The sequence below is a fragment of the Rhinichthys klamathensis genome, unplaced genomic scaffold, assembly GCF_029890125.1.
Source record: "Rhinichthys klamathensis goyatoka isolate OS25496 unplaced genomic scaffold, OSU_Roscu_1.1 h1tg000223l_1, whole genome shotgun sequence".
In the NCBI taxonomy this organism is placed as follows: Eukaryota; Metazoa; Chordata; class Actinopteri; order Cypriniformes; family Leuciscidae; genus Rhinichthys; species Rhinichthys klamathensis.
The window spans coordinates 2,763,702-2,771,519 of NW_026606747.1; positions in this window are offsets into that span (position 1 = coordinate 2,763,702).

A 7,818-nucleotide genomic window follows, 5' to 3' on the forward strand; every position below is an offset into this window, starting at 1 on the left:
TCTAAGAGCGTAACATTTAGCACAAGTACTTCAAACGAATTAAACCTGTGACCTGTTTTCTGAGTAACATTAAGAATATCTCTATAGATTGTTGCAACACCGCCGCCACGACCGATCAGACGGGGCTCATGCTTATAACAATATCCTGGCGGAGTAGACTCATTTAGACCGAAATACTCATTTGGTTTAAGCCAGGTTTCAGTAAGGCAAAGTACATCGAAGCTATTATCTGTGACCATTTCATTTACAATAACCGCCTTAGGTGTGAGCGATCTAATGTTTAGAAGACCTAGTTTTAGAAATTGTTTTTGTTCACTGATATTTAGATTTTCTGGTTTAATTACAATAAGATTTTTCCTAGATCCTACACTAGATTTATTGTTTGGCCTCACTAGACGAGGAATAGACACAGTTTCTATATAATGTTCTACACTACTTATATCAATTAAGTTGGGACAGCAAAGACTGTGAATTGGACTTTGACTTACTAGTCAGATGGTGTGCAACGTCTTGGAGATGTTGTCCGACAGAACAGCCGCTCCGATTCTGCTGGGGTGCAGGCCATCAGCACGGTAGAGCCTAGGTCGCTCCCAGAACAGATTCCAATTATTTACAAAGAGCAGTTTCTGTTCATTACACCATGACATTAACCATTCATTTAGAGCAAATAGTCTACTGAACCTTTTTTTTTGTCCTAGTCGGTACGTGGGAAGCGGTCCAGACACGATGATCGTTGCCTCAGGCGCTGTGCTGCGTACCGTCTCGATCAGGCTCCTGTAGTCCTTCTTCAGAACCTCCGTCTGCCGCAGCCTGATGTCGTTCGTTCCCGCATGGAGGACAACGGCTCCGACGCGCTCGTCACCGTTCAGAATCTCGGGAACCTGTGCGGCGACATCAAGAACACGAGCACCAGGAAAGCAGTGAGTGCGCACCTTACCCTTACCTGAGGTAGCGCGGACATGACGGACCATGGAAGTGCCGATGATCACGGCGTCGTCGCGTTCCGACTCGTGAAGAGGGGAGAAGCGGTTCCGGGTGGAGATCTCGAAGACCGGGAGGGGCGGAGAGGTTCTTGCTCTGGTCCTGGCTCGTGTCTTCCGCTGTGGGATCACCCAGGGTCCATGGTGTTGTGTAGGTGCCGGAGTGAATGAAGCCAGAGATGATCGCGTCCTCCTGGGCAGAGAAACGCACGGAGTAGAGGAAGTCGGAGTCAAAAAGTTACTAACCACTGACTTGTGAGCATCGGCGCGTGACGTTTCAAGCGCTGATCGCCGATCCCGCAGCTCGGCTTGCCTCTCCAGCAGACCACGGATCTGTTTCTCCACCGATTCCAGTTCCGATCGTACCGAGATCAGCTCGAATGTATCCTCACCTGCACTCAGAGGTAACGTTAGACACACACCCGATATGTTCGCCATTATAACAGATGAACAGTAAATTAGCAGTGATACTACCAATATCACTACTAATTTAGGACTGGAATGCTGGATATAACCTGTATCCTTTCAGTGAAACGGGTGTAAAATCAGACGCTCGATAGGCGCGAGCCCACGCGTGAAATGCTAGCGGGCTAAAGGCTAGTAGCCGAGATTCGCAAAGTTGGATCTAAGTAGCGATATCAAAGCAATCCGATTGTTTTTTTTATAGGGAATAGTATCGAGGATAGGTTCACACGATATAAAAATAGAAAGTGCTTGTTAATAAATGAGTGGTAAAGAAGAAAATCAAGGATTAATGAATCAATTCGACGGAGCTCTAAACACAAACAAACACCGCACGCGCATGCGTGCAACAAAAAAATGTTTTTCACAATTTAAAACAATCTTTTGTTTTATGTGAATGATTAGGCAGAATGATTTTCAGATCAATTCGAAGCAAAAACTCTAGGCGACAACATCCACTAGTCAAAAGTCTTGTGGACACATATTTAGTATGTTATTTGTGGCCTTATATTAGAAACTTTATTTTTTAGTTTTTTCAATAACCACGCATAAACAATATTCTCTCAACAATACAAACATGTATTAACATGTTGTTCACATATTATGGTAGCCCTGTGTGTGCTATATAGAGTGTAATTTCACCTGTGCCATTAATATGTTTATAAGCAACTGAAAAAAGCAGAAATGTCAGTGCATACCAAAACATCTCAAGGACCCTGAAAACACCTCAGACCCCAGAGGGTTAAGTGGACTATATTATTAGTGCACTAATGTAGGGAATAATGATTGAGTATAGGTGGCAATTTCGGATACAGCTGAGCCTTTAAATATACAAAGACCGGTAACGCTTTAGATTACAGCCCGGAAAGTACTGTGTAATTAAGAGGAATTTACAGTGTAAATTTCTGTAATTATAGTGTACCTATAAAGTACTTACATGTAAGTATAAGGGAACAATATGTAAAGTTTGGGGAATAAAGGGGTAACAACCAGGAGAATTAAAAAAAAATATTTATACTGTAAGTATGTTTCAAGGCAATAAAAGCTAAGACTATTGCAATTTTCTTAAATACTGGGAAATATATCTTGTTTCATGTGGTTACAGGGTAAGTGGTGCTTGTATAATAAATAAAGGTTTCCGAGTCAGTGATATAAGATTGTGTGTATGCATTTTTATTGTACTTACCCTTTAACTACATGGAACAAGGGGGTAACAAGCACCACTACATGAAACAAGAGTATCTTTCCCCAATATTTAAGCAAAAGTTGCAATAGTTTTGGTTTTCTGTGCACTTTTGTTGGTCATTTCTTTTGTTGGTCATTTGTTGGCCCTGGTCATTTCTAGGCTTGATTACTGCAATGCTCTTCTGGCTGGACTTCCATCATGTGCAACTAAACCTCTACAAATGATCCAGAATGCTGCAGCTCGTCTGGTCTTCAACGAGCCCAAAAGGGCCCACGTCACTCCTCTGCTCATCTCTCTGCACTGGCTACCACTCGCTGCTCGCATCAAGTTCAAGGCTTTGACGCTTGCTTACAGATTGACCACAGGTTCAGCTCCCTCCTACTTCCACTCACTACTACAAGTCTACATCCCTACCAGAAGCCTACGATCGGTCAATGAGCGACGGCTCGTGGTACCATCACAGCGGGGCACAAAATCACTCTCCAGAACATTCTCATTCACGGTTCCATGCTGGTGGAATGATCTCCCCACCCTCATCCGGAATGCAGAATCCCTGACAACATTCAAAAGACAACTAAAAACTCATCTCTTCCGGGAGCACTTAACTTTAAAAAAAAAAAAAAAAAAAAAAAAAAAAAAAAAAAAAAATCCTTTCCTCTAAATCCTCGCTTGCCTGCCTTATGCTACTCCGAGCTATGGCTGAACTTTGTATTTTGAGCACTTCTTGCGTTGCTTTTGCCTCTTCACGATGACTCGCTTGGTTTAGTCCTCAGTTGTAAGTCGCTTTGGATAAAAGCGTCTGCTAAATGACTAAATGTATGTAAATGTAAATGTAAATGTATGTTTTGTTAAAAAGATTACTTTATAAATGCATAGATATGTACCCTGTAATTTTTAAAAAGCCTATACAGTATGTACTGGTTCACCATTATTTCAAAAAGGTATGTTCTTGCTCCCAAATGTAAGATTGTTATATCATAAAAGTAGAATAAGTACCCCTTAGTTCTATAAATATTTTTATATGTTACCCCTTTATTCCCCAAACTTAAAATATTGTTCCCTTATACTAATATTGTAAGTACGTTATAGGTACACTATAATTGCCGAAATTTACGCTGTAAAATCGCTTTAATTACGCAGTACTTTCAGGGCTGTAATCTAAAGCATTACCCAAAGACTATATTAATATGAACGCAATTTCTGTCTGCAATGTTCAAACGTCCCGCCTTCTAAGTAAAAGAGGCTCTCAGCACGTCGTCGCAGGTGTTGTTTAGCTCCGGTGAAACCATACATAGGCTGCGTTCCAGTCCACTTTTAGACACGCACTTGTAAACATCCCTAAGCACTTCCCCTCGGGGGAATCCCTGCCGCCATTTTGAAGTGCGCTCCACTTCGTGAAGTGGACAAGGCAAGTTTATATGGACAGACCCTCGCTCCCTCGATTTTGACCGAGTCTACTTCATATGTACTCTTCAGGCAGCTCCATGTACCACAATGCAACACGCAGATCTCGTCTAATCACCACCACCACAAACAACTCTATGATATATTAATTATATATATATTTTATATAAAACAACCCAAACACATCTATATTTGGATGCTGCATTAAATAAATTCTTAAAGGGAAAAACTCCACAGCTGATTCCAAGTGACCAAGGGCTTAGGACGTTCCAGTTCAGCCCATTGCAGTTTCCACCAGTAGTGGGCACTCAATGACGTACACCCGAGTGAACGAGACAAGACATGGATTGTTTTTTTCCATTAAGGACAATATCTATCATGCAGTGCTGAGGGCATTGCAATACAGGAACATAAAGAAAATAAATTTGATTAATACTAATAGCTCATTTGATTAGGCAAGTGGGCCTCTTTCTGCTCCCAGGACCAGATGTTCAGAGACCGCCACCGTTGTCTGAGCGTAAGATACTGACAAATAATCGATTAGGTTTGTCATTCACTCTTAAGCCATGGAGTGGTTCATTGTTTTACATAAATAAATGTTATTTAAAGCTATGTTTACAGTGAATATATTTCAAAAACACAATACATTTCACAATATATTTTTCAAGGAGTTCCAGCAAAGGAGATAGCAGATGGCCAACTGTCCACACTCGTTGTGAACTGGAGTCTGGGAGATTTACATAATTTAGTTTGTCAAAGCTTCCCTATGATCAGCTTAAACCTGATTGGGTTTGAGTTGGCAAAAGTGGATAAGGCAAAACGCATTAAGAAGATCCAAGCAAGCTCTATGATGGATCTAAAGAAGATTGTGGGGGAAAGCAGACTTTATGTTGTCCCTCGTGCTGAAGTGTGCCAGGTACGTTGTAGTTTCAGTGTACAAATGTATGTCTTAAAATTCACTGTGAGATTTCATCGTGATGCAGTCATTAAATTGAATAATAATTCATCAGTTCATTGTTAATACGTTCATTAAAACGTGGTTGATCTTTAAATGCACTGAGATTTTTATGATGATGTCTCTGCAGACAAGCGACATGCCACTAAATCCAGCAATCACAGGTGGACCTGAAACAAGAGGTAATGTAAAAGTGATTTCAGTTTCTCAGGGCTGGCCCTGACTAAAGGTTTTTTAATATTTTTTTTTTACTTTTGGTTGTTCATTTAAGCCATTAGTCGACTAATTGCATGTTTATATTACAGTTTTTTTCAATTGTTTACACACAATTTTGAAAACCGGGCTATTTTTTTCAAAATATAATCACAATTATCCAAACACCACACTGAATTTGCATAATTCCTAGATTGTTTGCAAAATGACACACTTCTGTCAAAACATACACACTTCAGTCAAAACATATACACATATTTGTGAAAATACTATTAGTTTTCATTTAACATAACACAGTCCTCAATGATCAGACACTATTGCAGACAGTTTCACACTGCTGTGATAAATAAAAAACACATTTGTAAAAAAACTAATTTTAGGAAATAGCATGTGCTAGATTTTTGGCCAGACATTGTTATGTAAGGGATAATTTAGATGAAAAAAATAGTGACAAACCCACAACATTCTTCATGATTAGTTTGAGATATAGGGAGAATGTACACAAATAGGCCTACTAACTTACCAAGCACTGCACAACACTGATGCTGCAATATTTCAAGTATTTATTTCAATACTTACAGTATTTCTAACCATAATCAGTTACAGTAATCAACCAACAATTAAATCAATGAAACAAATAAAATCTGTAGACAAATAAAAATTACTGCATAAAGTAGATACACTTTGACCCTGAAGACAAACTACTGTAAAAGCAACAAGAATACTGTAACTATTCATCATCTAACATTTGATTGGTTGATAACATGGTCAATAAGTGTTGCACGGATTTCTTGAGTCAAATTTGGTCCTCGTCTTCTTTGTTCAGGTTCTATCAACTCTTCAAGTCCTTCTTCACCTCTTCCTCTATCTCCTTCTCCTCTTCCTCTATCTCCTTCTCCTCTTCCTCTATCTCCTTCTTCTCATCTTCGATCTTCCTCTACCTCCTTCATCTCCTCTTTGAGCTCCCCCTCTCATTCTCACTCTTCTTCTTCTTCTTCTTCTTCTTCTAGCTCCTTCCATTTTTGTTGAAGACAGGTGAACTCACCTGCTGCCTTTTATAGCACACCTGAGTGCTGCGTTTTCAAATTAGCACATGTGTGCTTCCACGCCTGGTGGATGTGTTTATCCAATTCGTCCATTAGTGTTGTCATTGGCAGTCCGGGGCTTTGTAATGACAAGGAAGTAACCTCGCAATCCTTATCTGTGTCTAAGGTGTGAAAATGTGTCTAGAGTATTACAAATCACTGTGTGTAATGCTTTGCAAAAAGGGTGAAGCAGACATTGTGTGTAATGTTGTGCAAATCTGTGGAGGTGTTTTGCTCATTGGAGTAGAATTTTGCAAATTGTGTGGAAATTTTTATTTTAGTGTGTAAACAATTGAAAAAAACTGTAATTGAATTACTTTTAATAAATATAGGCAAACTTTTGGATGTACTGCCCGACAAACTGTAATTACCATAAGCACCCACTGTTAACCATCTGTTCCTTTACGGACTGTGTGATTTTTTTTTTGTCAATTTTTTTTTTCTACGTCTAACCCGACTAATAATTTTGTTCGACTAAGCTGTTTCTAGTTGACTAACAAATAGTCAAATATTGGGGGGCAGCCCTTGCTCAGATTAATCTGAAAATAATAACATGACCAACCATTTATTGCTATGGAAATTGTACTGTACATTTACAAAAGCAATCCTCTTAACCACAGTTTTAAAGTATTGTAACAATGCACAAATTTAAATACAAGGCAATTTAAGTTAATTTAAGTTAAAAGCATTTAGCCTCTCTGCTCCCCGTCTCTGGAACTCATTACCACCCCAACTCAGAAACATCGATTCACTCTCCCATTTCAAATTGCAACTCAAAACACATCTGTTTAAAACTGCCTATTTCACTTAATGTCAATTATTCTGCCTCTTTCTACTGTTGTTTTATTTATTTCTGGTGCTTAAATGTCTTATGTATGCCTGTACGGCGTCCTTGAGTGCCGAGAAAGGCGCCTTTAAATAAAATTTATTATTATTATTTATGGTTCTGAAATCATGTAAGTGGCTTCCATTGTGATTTGTTTCATTTTACTTATACAGGGTGTCCGTGGGGTCTTAAAAACTATTTTTTAGTTATAAAGACGGAAGAAATAAACTACAATCAAAGCTGCAGATTCAACATTAATCAAAACAAATTTACTAGATGGTGCATTTAGAGCATTCAGACGAAAATCCTATGATCCTTTTAAAATAATTTCTGCCGATTCTCTGATGAATGTGGAAATTTTGAGGAGGCTGTGGATTTGGGAGGCCCTAGGAGAGAGTTCTTCACCTTGCTCATGGAAGCACTGCTTGCAGGCCCAGATGGAAGAAAAAGCCTTGCTCTTGACTCAGTTGGTGTGCTATTTAATTTAACGTTTTTCAATCACATATTTTTTTTTACAACCTTCAACCTTGTAATAATTGTCACTTTTCCACTCCAGCTTTCAGAGAAGACAGATACGACCTTGCTGGTAAAGCAATTGCTGTCAGCATGGTCCACGGGGATTGTCTCCTGGATTCTTTTTTTATCAACTTTGTTCGAATCCATCTGTAACGGGAACGTGTCACCAACCATAGATGATGTGAATGACT